Raw genomic sequence first — 13,182 nt, 5'->3', positions numbered from 1 at the left:
TTTTTGCACTTTTTGGAAAACGAACGGCCCCACTGCCTTTAGTGAATGAATAATCTAAGTTTAATAACTGTGCTGTGTCCCTGCTAATGTGTCACTGAACGTGAGGGTAGCAGAGTTATTATAACTGTGGCAGAGCAGGTATTTTTTTTCCCAATTAAGGAAAGCAAATGGCGAAGCCAGCAGTAAAGCGTAGCTGGGTGCGTATGATTTAGCACTGTTCTTCACGCAGCTCACACGTCTCCACCGCCCGTAAGGACGGACAGAGGCTGGACAAATAGATTTGTTTTCAGTTTTTTCCCACCAAAAGGCAGCACTGCGTATATTCAATGAACATGAGAAGTTTAATAACTGTGCTGTGTCCCTGCTTATGTGTCACAGAACGTGAGGGTAGCAGAGTTATTATAACTCTGGCAGAGCAGGTATTTTTTTTCCCAATTAAGGAAAGCAAATGGCGAAGCCAGCAGTAAAGCGTAGCTGGGTGCGTATGATTTAGCACTGTTCTTCACGCAGCTCACACGTCTCCACCGCCCGTAAGGACGGACAGAGGCTGGACAAATAGATTTGTTTTCAGTTTTTTCCCACCAAAAGGCAGCACTGCGTATATTCAATGAACATGAGAAGTTTAATAACTGTGCTGTGTCCCTGCTTATGTGTCACAGAACGTGAGGGTAGCAGAGTTATTATAACTCTGGCAGAGCAGGTATTTTTTTTCCCAATTAAGGAAAGCAAATGGCGAAGCCAGCAGTAAAGCGTAGCTGGGTGCGTATGATTTAGCACTGTTCTTCACGCAGCTCACACGTCTCCACCGCCCGTAAGGACGGACAGAGGCTGGACAAATTGATTTGTTTTCAGTTTTTTCCCACCAAAAGGCAGCACTGCGTATATTCAATGAACATGAGAAGTTTAATAACTGTGCTGTGTCCCTGCTTATGTGTCACAGAACGTGAGGGTAGCAGAGTTATTATAACTCTGGCAGAGCAGGTATTTTTTTTCCCAATTAAGGAAAGCAAATGGCGAAGCCAGCAGTAAAGCGTAGCTGGGTGCGTATGATTTAGCACTGTTCTTCACGCAGCTCACACGTCTCCACCGCCCGTAAGGACGGACAGAGGCTGGACAAATTGATTTGTTTTCAGTTTTTTCCCACCAAAAGGCAGCACTGCGTATATTCAATGAACATGAGAAGTTTAATAACTGTGCTGTGTCCCTGCTTATGTGTCACAGAACGTGAGGGTAGCAGAGTTATTATAACTCTGGCAGAGCAGGTATTTTTTTTCCCAATTAAGGAAAGCAAATGGCGAAGCCAGCAGTAAAGCGTAGCTGGGTGCGTATGATTTAGCACTGTTCTTCACGCAGCTCACACGTCTCCACCGCCCGTAAGGACGGACAGAGGCTGGACAAATTGATTTGTTTTCAGTTTTTTCCCACCAAAAGGCAGCACTGCGTATATTCTATGAACATGAGAAGTTTAATAACTGTGCTGTGTCCCTGCTTATGTGTCACAGAACGTGAGGGTAGCAGAGTTATTATAACTCTGGCAGAGCAGGTATTTTTTTTCCCAATTAAGGAAAGCAAATGGCGAAGCCAGCAGTAAAGCGTAGCTGGGTGCGTATGATTTAGCAATGTTTTTCACGCAGCTCACACGTGTCCACAGGCGTTAGGACGGACAGAGGCTGGACAAATTGATTTGTTTTCAGTTTTTTCCCACCAAAAGGCAGCACTGCGTATATTCTATGAATAATAACTGTGTTGTGGCCCTGCCTATACAATTCTTTCCCTGCAGTATCAATGGAGGGTGGAATGCTCTGCAGAGGCGATTTTGAGAAGCCCAAAAAAAATGCAGCACAGCTAACAGCAGCCTGGACAGTACTGCACACGGATAAATATGGCCCTAGAAAGGACCGTTGAGGTTCTTGAAGGCTACACTCACTCCTAACACTCTCCCTGCCTATGCAGCACTTCTGTCCCTAATGCCAGGTGCAACGGTCTGCAGAGGCGATTTTGAGAAAAAAAAAAATGCCACTGCTAACAGCAGCCAACACACAGCTATCAGTGGCCCTAATAAGGACCTTTGGGGGGTCTTGAAGCCTACACTAACTACCAATTCTTTCCCTACAGCAGCTCCGGTATAAACAGCACTGTCCCTCATCTAACTCACACCGCATCTGAGGCGAGCCGCGGGAGGGGCCGACTTTTATATTAGGCGAACACCTGATCTCGCCAGCCACTCACAGCAGGGGGGTGGTATAGGGCTTAAACGTTGCAGGGGGAAGTTGTAATGCCTTCCCTGTCTTTCAATTGGCCAGAAAAGCGCGCAAACGTCTCAGGGAAGGAAGTGAAAGTAACCAGAACACCGCATGGTGTTCGTTACGAATAACGAACATCCCGAACACCCTAATATTCGCACGAATATCAAGCTCGGACGAACGCGTTCGCTCATCTCTAGTCATTACTTTTATTTGAGTATTGAAGGTTGAGTCATTCACATTAGAATATTAGAGGTTACATTTGAGAGTTTCTTCTGCTTTTCCCTAGTGAATTCTAGTTGTTTCTTTAACTACTATGGAGCCTCACATCCTCCGAAGAACACTGCAAGATAAGTTGAAAACTTGGATTAATAAAAACTAGTTAACTCTGCCTCTCAATGTGTTATGATGGAATCTAGGTTGCTATATACTGGTCCTTTTAACTGTACACACTTCAAGTACAATCTTCAGCTAAGTGCTACAGTTTCCTGGCAACCTGTAGGAAGCACTTTTAATTTCCTTGTTTACTTGGGATTCTTTTTTCTTTGTGCGAGCTGTCAGGTTGAGGGCTGGCCTCTTGTCATTCCAAGCACACTGGTACGATGAGCGGGCTTCGTTCCAAGAGCTCTGTGTGTTTAGACGTCCGGGACGCCTTGTGTTTGGACTTAACTGGCCCCTTTAAAAATATATTAAATGATCCAACATCTCATATTGGTTGTATGGATTTATTCTTGAAGGAACGCTGGCATCTGCTATTAAGGAGGCGTGAATTATTTTGCACATAGGATTCACAGCTAAGAGCAGACATCTGTAGTGTGAAAGGAATGGCGCATTAGAATTTAAAAGAAATTAAGGGAAAAAAAGGGGTGAAACGTATGTCTTTGATGCAAGCCAATTATCTCCATCTATCCGAGTTTTCACTTGTATTTAGGAAACCGATTCCCTTTTTTACATAGAAGACAAAGGAGAATGTTATAGGTATAATTCACTTCAGTGATACTAGTTCCCCACTGGTCTTTACTTATAGCTGCAGTAAGCTAGTGATTGGCAGCAGTGATCACATGACGATGTGCAGCGTCCCATAGGGTGACTCCGGACACATGGCATACGCTGAGGAGCTGGGAGGGCAAGATGCTGGCTTGTCATGGCGTCACTTACCAGGCTCCTTCCTGGAGAGACGCACACGGCCAAGGCCAGGGCAGCGTCGGACCTCTTCTGGACACCCCTGGCATGGGGATGCCCAATTAATTGGAGAACAGGTGCTGAGGTTGTCACGGGTGACACTACCATTCCGGCATCCACCGACATTAACATTGGCGGGGAAATAATTGAGCCACAGACAGTGATATAGTACCTCAGGTCCCTGGGAACGTTCAGGGCCTGGAAAAATACTTGAATAAACACTTCAATGTTACAAGGCATAAATAGACAGTATTCCAAGTGCAGGCAGAATTAGAGATATATACAGAAAGACTTGAAGATAAGTACCTCCACACAGCGATGCCAGACTTTAGGATGCCTGTGTGTGTGACAATTGCAGACATGTACCTCCACCCAGCGGTCCCAGACTTCAGGATGCTTGGGTGTGAACAATTAAGAAGAAGAATACCTCTGCAATGGGCCTTGTGTAGAGAAGACTTAGGACTGTCTCATGCTCTCTCTCTCTGGGGTGGACTGACTCACCTCTCATGATTATCCTTGCACTCGGGAAATCTCTCCTCCTCCTCCATCTTTAACACATGAGGGCTGAAGGTGCCCCCATGCGTCTCTATGTTTTCTCTAACAGCTCCAAAAGATGGACTCACTTTCCCACTCTCAATCACTCATACCATGTGACAGGACATGAATTGATACATTTACAGACTTGATTAACCTCTCATTTGCTGCAGCTGTGCAATACACATAACAGAATGACAAGAAAGTTTTGCACGGAGCATCTACATAAGACATACATGTATGACATTATGGAGGGGGCCAGGAAAGCATGTACTGGGCGACTACAGATGTGTTAGGGTGGTTTCACATCTGTGTTGGAATCTTCGGTTGGAGGTCCTGGCACAGATCTAGCACAAAATACCGGAAGAAAAAGTGCTGCATGCAGCACTTTTTCTTCTGGCTAAAAGCTGAGCAACTGAGGAAAAAGTGAACAGATCCCACGGTCAATGGGGACCGTTCGGTGCAGTTCGGCTCCTTCCTAAGACGAAGCCACTTGGTTACAGGAATTCCCCTTTACTGCTCCCCGAATGCAGCAGGAAAGAGGAACCCTCGCTTGCAGGTGTCTAACCACCCTCAGGGTGTCATCGCCCTTCAGCCCCCCCCCCCCCCCCCCCAGACCAGCAGAACTGGAGCCCTTTAACTTTTTTAATAGCCTGGTGAGCTGCACGGTTTAAAAAAAACAAAACAAAACATTGTCCTGGAAAACTCCTTTAAGTTCACATGAAAAAAAACTTCAGTCATTATATGGCTTTAGGCCTAATGAATACAGGCATAGTACACATTTGTAATATGAAGCCTATTAGCTGCTGTGCGTCCATGCTGTATCCCCCCTAGGTATATGTCCAAAGATCTTTGCCCACTTTGTGGGGTCACCTTTAAAATAACCAACAAGCAATTATGTTTGTTTTTCTGTCTTTTGTTAGTCTTTTTTTTTGCCCCACGATTTTAGCATTGTATTGATGAAGAATTTGATTTTATACAGCGAATGTGAAAGACTGGATGATACTGAACAATTCTCATTTGAATGAGCCAATGATGTATCTGCCGAGAGCGAATTAGCTAGCGGTGACGTCACTCACTCGTTCAAACAAGAATTGGTTCATCTGAAAGGACCCTTATGCAATTCTTAAAGAGCACCAGCGGTCTTGATAACCATAAAATTAGCATCTACATTTCCTTTATTTTAGTTTTTACCTACCTTAAGCTCCTTTACGTGGCACGAATAGCCGTACGGATTACCACGATCCAGCGAGAATCTGAACCATCCTCGGTCAGTGTGCATGCATACACCGACTCAATGACAAGTGAGAAGTCTTTCACTTCTTAGTCGTTGTTCAGCTTTTGCATGCAGAAAATGGAACAATGTATCATTACTGTGAATGGAGCCGGCTGGGAATCGCTCTGGCCCTCCGTCTCCATTCAGTTAGCGCAGTCAGTGATGCTCGTTGCTGTGTAAAAGCACAGGAATGATTATCACTGGGACGACCTGTGAGGTTTCTGTTGCCCAACAAATCAAGCCATGTAAAAGCAGCCTTATGCTTCTTTCACACGAGAGCATATCAGCCAGCCGTTCAGCCAGCCGTTTTCACGGCCGGACGATATACGCTATGTTGGGGGAGAAAAAAACTGGTGAACGGGCGCACAAATCAAACGTTTGTGTGCCTATTCATATGGCCTGGTGAGGCCGGCTCAAATGCGCCAAGCTCACCAGGCCATCGCCCATTTCCCCTCCCTTACCATCGCAGGCTCACCGCTCGTTCTGTGTAATGTGAGGGGCGGGGCAAAGCTAAGCAATGGTCCGCCCCGCCCCCTCCCATTTATGGCTATGGACAAGGGGCGGGGAGATGGCAGGCACTTAGCCCCACCCATGCCACGCCCCTTGCCCATAGCCATCAATTGTAGGGGCGGGACAGATCGGCATTTAGCTCCACCCCTGCCCAGAACGAGAGGGGAGGAGCGAAAGGGGAGCCTGCACGGGGGGAGGAGAACAGAGGAAAGGAGTTTCTCCCACCTACGTATTCCGGCTCAAATGATGGTTCCAGGACTATCTTTTGGGCTCGACATAAAAGCGCATGGTGCTATATTGGCTTGGCCGGCCTTTTTACGTTTCAGTAATATGCCCATGTGATTTAATGCATTATAATCCAATGCAGTAGCTCACAGCGCATACTGGCCAGCCATGAAAGCAGCCCGTTGATATGCGCTCGTGTGAAAGAAGCCAGGGAGAAAAAAACGCACGAATTTGTGCATTATGAGCTTTTTTTTTTATTATAAATATGGCAAAAGGTTGTTGTTTTTTTTAACTTTCAATACCTTTTATTTTTTTTAGCAATTAATAAAAAAAACTGATTCTTACATTTTGTTTTAGTCCCCGTGGGGGACATGAACTTGCGATGGTTTGAGGACTCCTGGAGTATGATGCAAGCAATCTATAAAGCCTGGCCACAAGCATGGCTTGATAGCCCCTAGAGCTGCCATGGCAGATTGTCTATCAGAAGGCCCCCGACTGGCATGGCAACCATGCAGCAACTGCGATGTCATCGCGGGGGGTAGTGCAGGACACCCGAACATTGATTGAAGCATTTAAATATCGCTGTCAGAATTGACAGCTGCGATCAGCGGCTCTTCTGTTCGAAGCTGTTGCAGGCGTGTGTCAACTGTAAGGATCAGCCGGCACCCGCATTGTATAGAACAGGATCGACCCGCCCCTCCAAAGTAACCCTGAATCTCCAGGACGTAACTGTATGCTCTGTAGCATTAAGGGGTTAAAATGTACTCTATGGAGAACTAATGGCATAAGTGATGCATAAATATTTATTGGTTAGGCTGGGTGCTAGTGTTAAAACATTGTTATGTGAGCAATACTACCAAGTTGAACATACGTGGGGGTGTATTTTGAATCCAGTTACATCTAATTGCTGGAAATGCTTGAGGATACTTTCGAGTCCCATGTCACTCCAAGAGCCAGACTGATGTTCTGGTGGGATGGCCTCTGTTCTTAGCCTAAATTATCAATATGACTCGAACGACACTGACAAAGCATTCTCTTTGTTTTATTTCTTGTCTAGATTGGAGACCCAACATCTAACCTGGGTTCTAATCCAGTAACATCAACTCCCCTGTGGGATCTTCCAGAAGATTGAAGATGGTTGTATAGAAGAGCCAATATGAACAAGCAGTGAATGTACGAAGCCTATCATGTTGGGAAATTCAAGAGCGATGCAAGGAATGGAGAGGTGGAAACAGTTACTACTTTATTGAGCATTGCACCTGCTAAGAAGCCTAAGATGGATGGCGGTCTACCACTACAGGAGGCTGTATGCTTAAAAGTGAAAATGCTGTATGGAATTTTGCATTATCAGCCTCATCCAATATCATTGGACATTAATTAAAAGACCTGAAGAAAGGGGAGGAGCTCTTGCAAAGATTAATACAAAATCTCCTATATCTTGCATTGCCGATCCAAACTTGGGTGTCTATTTCGTCAACTACAAATGTTATTCTCCTCTCTGCACTGTACATTGATTTGATTTATAGACCTTTTGAAATATATATTTAAAAAAAAACAAACAATAAAAATATTTGTAACAAGAAAGAAATCTAGTCATTAGCGTTGTGCATAAACAGTGGGAAATGAAATATAATTGACCTTTATGAGTGGCCAAATGCATAGAACAGGTCCAATTGCACGATTCACACATGCATTGTGTCCTGGATGAAACCAAGCATTGCTTGTAGGGAAAAATCATAATCCATGAAAGGCCCAACGTTGGGGAGTTACATTCAGCTACTGAGGTTTATATAATACCTAGCTGATATACCCGGCTTCGCACGAGTTAATTTGGTACTGGTGTTTATCTGGTGTTCACACGGAAAATCTTATGAAGTCGTGGTTACTTTAGAGATACCAGGAAAAAAATATGTTCACCATTTTGCATGGTTCTTTGCGTTACCCAGGAAACACCATGTGGAGGTAACCATGCGACGTTTCCTTTATATAAAATGACATCGGGAAGTGAATTAGATTCTGTACGTAAAATTTGGACGCTAATTCTTTTGCGCTTACAATTGAATAATCGAGTTGGGACCCATTAGCTTTTCCTATTTATGACATAATCAATGCTCGTGAAAATTTTTTTAATTTTCTATGATATCGGGGAGTGAGACAATTAGATTACGTACGTAAAATTTGGACGCTAATTCTTTTGCACTAGAATTGAATAATCGAGTTGGGACCCATTAACTTTTTCTATTTATGACATAATCAATGCCTGTGCCAAATTTCAAGTTTCTATGACATCGGGAAATGAGAGAATTAGATTACGTACATAAAATGTGGACGCTAATTCTTTTGCACTTAGAATTGAATAATCGAGTTGGGACCCATTAGCTTTTCCTATTTATGACACAATCAATGCTCGTGCCAAATTTCAAGTTTCTATGACATCGGGAAATAAGAGAATTAGATTCTGTAGGTAAAATTTGGACGCTTGTTCTTTTGCGCTTAGAATTGAATAATTGAGTTGGGACCCCTTTACTTTTCCTATTTTGGACATAATCAATGCTCGTGCCAAATTTCATGTTTTTACGACATCGGGAAGTTGGAGAATTAGTGGCGAGTCAGTCAGTCAGTAAGTGAGGGCTTTCGTCTTTATATATATAGACTTGCTGATATACCCGGCTTCGCCTGAGTTAATTTGCTACTGGTGTTTATCTGGTGTTTACACGGAAAATCTTATGAAGTCGTAGTTACTTTAGAGGAACTTAGGAATAAAATATGTATACACATAGAGGAACGTCAGATTTTCCTCATACTGCATGTACTGATGTCCCTTTCTGTCATCCCTGTGCCAGCCCCCACCCCAGCTCTCCTCACTTAGGAGCTAAAGAATGCCCGCACCAAAATTCACGCTTGTACGACACCAGGAAGTTACATTACATAGGGGTGTACTTACTTTTGAAATTAGTATTGAATAATTGAGTTATGACCCATTTACTTTTCCTATTTAGGACCTAAAGAATGCTCGTGCCGAATTTCACGCTTCTACGACATTGGGAAGTTACATTACATAGGGATGCAGTTATTTTTGCACTTAGCATTGAAAAATCGAATTATGACCTTGTTACTTTCCTAATTTAGGACCTAAAGAATGATCGTGCCAAATTTCACGCTTGTATGACACTGGGAAGTTACATTACATAGAGGTGCACTTACCTTTGTAATTAGCATTGAATATTCGAGTTATGACCCCTTTACTTTTCCTATTTAGGACCTAAAGAATGTTTGTGCCGAATTTCATGTTTGTACGACATCTGGAAGTTACAGAATTAGTGGTGAGTCAGTCAGTGAGGGCTTTTGCCTTTATATATATACTAGCTGATATACCCGGCTTCGCCCGAGTTTATTTTGTACTGGTGTTTATCTGGTGTTCACACGGAAAATCTTATGAAGTCGTGGTTACTTTATAGATACCGAGGAAAAAAATATGTTCACCATTTTGCAAGGTTCTTTGCTTTTACCAGAAAACACCACGTGGAGGTAACCATGCGACGTTTCCTTTATATTAAATGACATCAGGAAGTGAGAGAATTAGATTACGTATGTAGAATTTGGACGCTGATTCTTTTGCGCTTAGAATTGAATAATCGAGTTGGGACCCATTAACTTTTCCTATTTATTACATATTCAATGCTCGTGCCAAATTTCAAGCTTTTGTGACATCAGGAAGTGAGAGAATTAGATTCCATACGTAAAATTTGGATGCTAATTCTTTTGCGCTAGAATTGAATAATCGAGTTGGGACCCATTAACTTTTCCACTTTATGACATAATCAATGCTCGTGCCAAATTTCAAATTTCTATGAAATCAGGAAGTGTGAGAATTAGATTACGTACGTAAAATTTGGACGCTGGTACTTTTGCGCTAGAATTGAATAATCGACTTGGGACCCATTAACCTTTCCTATTTATGACAAAATCAATGCTCGCGCCAAATTTCAAGTTTATATGACATTGGGAAGTGAGAGAATTAGATTCTGTATGTAAAATTTGGACGCTAATTCTTTTGTGCTAGAATTGAATAATCAAGTTGGGACCCATTAACTCTTCCTATTTTGGACATAATCTATGCTTGTGCTATATTTCATGTTTCTACGACATCGGGAAGTTGGAGAATTAGTGGCAAGTCAGTCAGTCAGTGAGTCAGTCAGGCAGTCAGTGAGGGCTTTCGTCTTTATATATATAGATTTGTACTAATAATTTAGTAATTACTAAAAACTTTATAGCTTAATGATCTCCATTGATTGTGGTTTTATGGCTAACCAAAGTCAGTATTACGATTGGCTAATCCAAAATTAAGGTACCTTTACACGGGCCTATAGTCACCCGAATAATCGCTCAAAGAGATGTAGACCACAAATTTGCAGAGTGAACTCAAGAATATAAGTGTCTTTTGCTCTCTGTATTTACCATGTGGTTTCTACATATTTCCAGCAATGGGGCTGTTATCTCTAAGGGCGCCCACCCACTGGCGATTTTTTTCCCTGCGAAATTCGCAGCATTTTTTTCTCTGCAGGGGTCTATGGGACTTGTAATGTTAAAATCGCGATCGCGCAAAATCGCGATTTCGCGGTAAATTGCGATTTTGCGCGATCGCGATTTTAACATTACAAGTCCCATGGACCCCTGCAGAGAAAAAAATGCTGCGAATTTCGCAGGGAAAAAAATCGCCAGTGGGTGGGCGCCCTTAGTGTGTCAAATTGCAGCCACTTCCCATTAACTTACATGTTCACACAATCATGTGATAACTAAGCTCCACCCAGTTTGTTCTTGCATTGGAAAACAACAATTGGCCATAAACATGAAAAGGATACTCCAATCAGACATAACATCAGAACTACCTGCCCAATATTGTGTCAGTCCGCCTTAGACCACCAAAAAAGCTTTGATCCATCAAGGAATGGATTGCAGCAGATGTCTGAAGATGTCATGTGTTATCTCCAACTACAACATTAGCAGCAGATCCTTTCATTGCTGTAAATTGTGAGGTGTGGCCTCTATGGATTGCCCTTGTCCTTTGAGCACATCCAGGGGTGCCCCTCGTCTTTCTGCTGCATGAGGCGAAAATTGTCGCTAAACTAATATTCCAATAAAACAATTACAAGGTTGTTGGGAGTTGTCGGCTCACAAACAAGAATGCTACTACTCATCGTCACTCTACAGACCACACTGTGACTACAAGACTGATCAGAGGCAGCAAGTGACAGAAAACACAATGACACTGTGACTCACATGACATCATCTCTAATTAACATTGTCGTTTTCCTCTCCATCCAGTCCAGACCGACATGACAACTAACTCCTGGACACAATTTGTCTCCATAGAGGTTGCCAAACATAAGTTGTAGGTTCTTTGCTTTTTTTCATATCTGTAATCACTATATCCCTGTATTAAGAAATGTTTAATAATGCCATACATGGTTTTCCCTAAATACTGTATAACATTGCAACTCACAGCACCTCCTGAGTAATAAATAACAAGCTGCACTGTCTCCCTGTAATGAACAATGATCTGCACTGTCCACCTCTAGTAATAAAAAGCCACAATATCTCCTGCAGTAATAAGTAGCCATAATGCTCCTGCAGAAATAAAAGGTTGTACTGCCTGCCTATAGTAATATGTAGCCATTATGTCCCCCTGTAGTAAAAAATAGCGATAATGCCCCCTGCAGTAATAAATAGCCGTACTGTTCTCCTATAGAAATATATAGCGATACTCTCACCCTGTAGTATAAAATCGCTATAATGTCTCCTGTACTATGGTAGCTATACTGTTCCCTGTAGTAAAAGCCATAATGTCCCTTTACTAATAGCCATACTCTCTCCCGTTGTAGCCATACTATCCCCCATACTAAAATACCTCCCTCACGGTCCTACGGTGCCTTCCACCCTCCGCTGTGCTTTTGCTGTCCCACATCCTGCGGAACAACATCGGTGAGGTGATGACATCATTGCACCGCCTGCATCACATAGAAGGTGCTGAGCAGCACTGCAGGGAGCCCATTGTACCTTCAGGTACAGGCGCTGCTGCTGGTAATTGTATTTGGGTCTTAAAGATGGCATAATGCATCAGCGAGCGGCCCACTGAGCACAGGCATTCAGAAGGGGCGCTGATATCTACTGATCCTAGCCAGCTCTTTTAGCAATTTGTGCTACCGTAGCTCTTCTGTGTGACTGGACCAGATGAACAAGAATTCACTTCCACGCACTTAAATGAGCCTTGGATACCTATGACCCAGTTTATTAGTGTTTCTTCCTTGAACCACTTTTGGTAGGTTCTAACCACAGTGTACTCAGAACACCCCACAAGACCTGCCATTTAGAAGATGCTCTTACCCAGGCATCTAGTTATCACAATTTGGCCCTTCTGTAAGTTGCTGAGATACATTTGTACATACTTCTTGCCCCCAATACATCAACATCAAGAACTGACTGTTTATTTGCTGTATAATATATGTAATATATACACCTTGGTAGGTGCCATTGTCCATGTGATAATGTTATACACATATCAGTCATTATGACTCATTGGTGTATTTAGAGCTTTCAATATTAATTATGAATGATGTTTTCTTTTTTTTCAACTTAGCTTGCACATAGTTGTCAAAGTTGTATATACCACATGAGGCTGCTATGGGGCCGGTGTAAGAGGGTCAGCTTCAACCGGCCCATCTTTCTTCTTCAGTGCTAAAGTTCTATAGTAGTGTCTAGTTCTTACCCCCCTGCCCCCCAATGGGTCAGGTTTTCAGGATTTCCATAGTATTGTGCGAGTGATAGAATTGTCAGTGCATTAGATATTAATACAGGTGTTTTCTCTATAGGAGATCCTCAAATCATTACCTGTTGGGCAGTGTGAGAACTGGATTTTGGGAATCACTCTTCTATAGATACTTCCACTATATCAAAAAGGAAGTAGTGAAGTATTTAAGGGTCATGAGAACCTTCCCTCCGACAAGAATTGGGAAGAAATTAAAAAAGGGTGTTCTATTACAGGGATTTTGGACCTAGCATCGGTGTAGGTCCCATATTTACCTGGGTATAGGACCACCCTATGTGGCACTGCTGGCAATGTTTAACCTAGAAAACAGAATTTTGCATTGTCTATGAAGTGGTGACTTTTGAGATGTCCCATAGAGTCTTCGACATAGAGTACACAAAATACAG

At 42.9% G+C, this 13,182-nt stretch overlaps 1 long non-coding RNA gene across 1 annotated transcript in view; it reads left to right on the top strand.

Annotated features, from left to right (window-relative positions):
• LOC136587484 (uncharacterized) overlaps positions 1 to 7,935 on the top strand; it is a 192,026-nt gene extending 184,091 nt beyond the window's left edge. Inside the window, exon 3 of the long non-coding RNA XR_010787467.1 lies at positions 7,028 to 7,935. This is a non-coding gene — a long non-coding RNA (uncharacterized lncRNA). The remainder of the gene's footprint in view (positions 1 to 7,027) is intronic.
• Positions 7,936 to 13,182: the final 5,247 nt, after the last annotated feature.

The sequence above is a fragment of the Eleutherodactylus coqui genome, chromosome 13 (genome assembly GCF_035609145.1).
Source record: "Eleutherodactylus coqui strain aEleCoq1 chromosome 13, aEleCoq1.hap1, whole genome shotgun sequence".
NCBI classification, from domain to species: domain Eukaryota; kingdom Metazoa; phylum Chordata; class Amphibia; order Anura; family Eleutherodactylidae; genus Eleutherodactylus; species Eleutherodactylus coqui.
The sequence above is the reverse complement of the archived record's forward strand: the minus strand, read 5'-3'. Positions and strand labels throughout refer to the sequence as shown.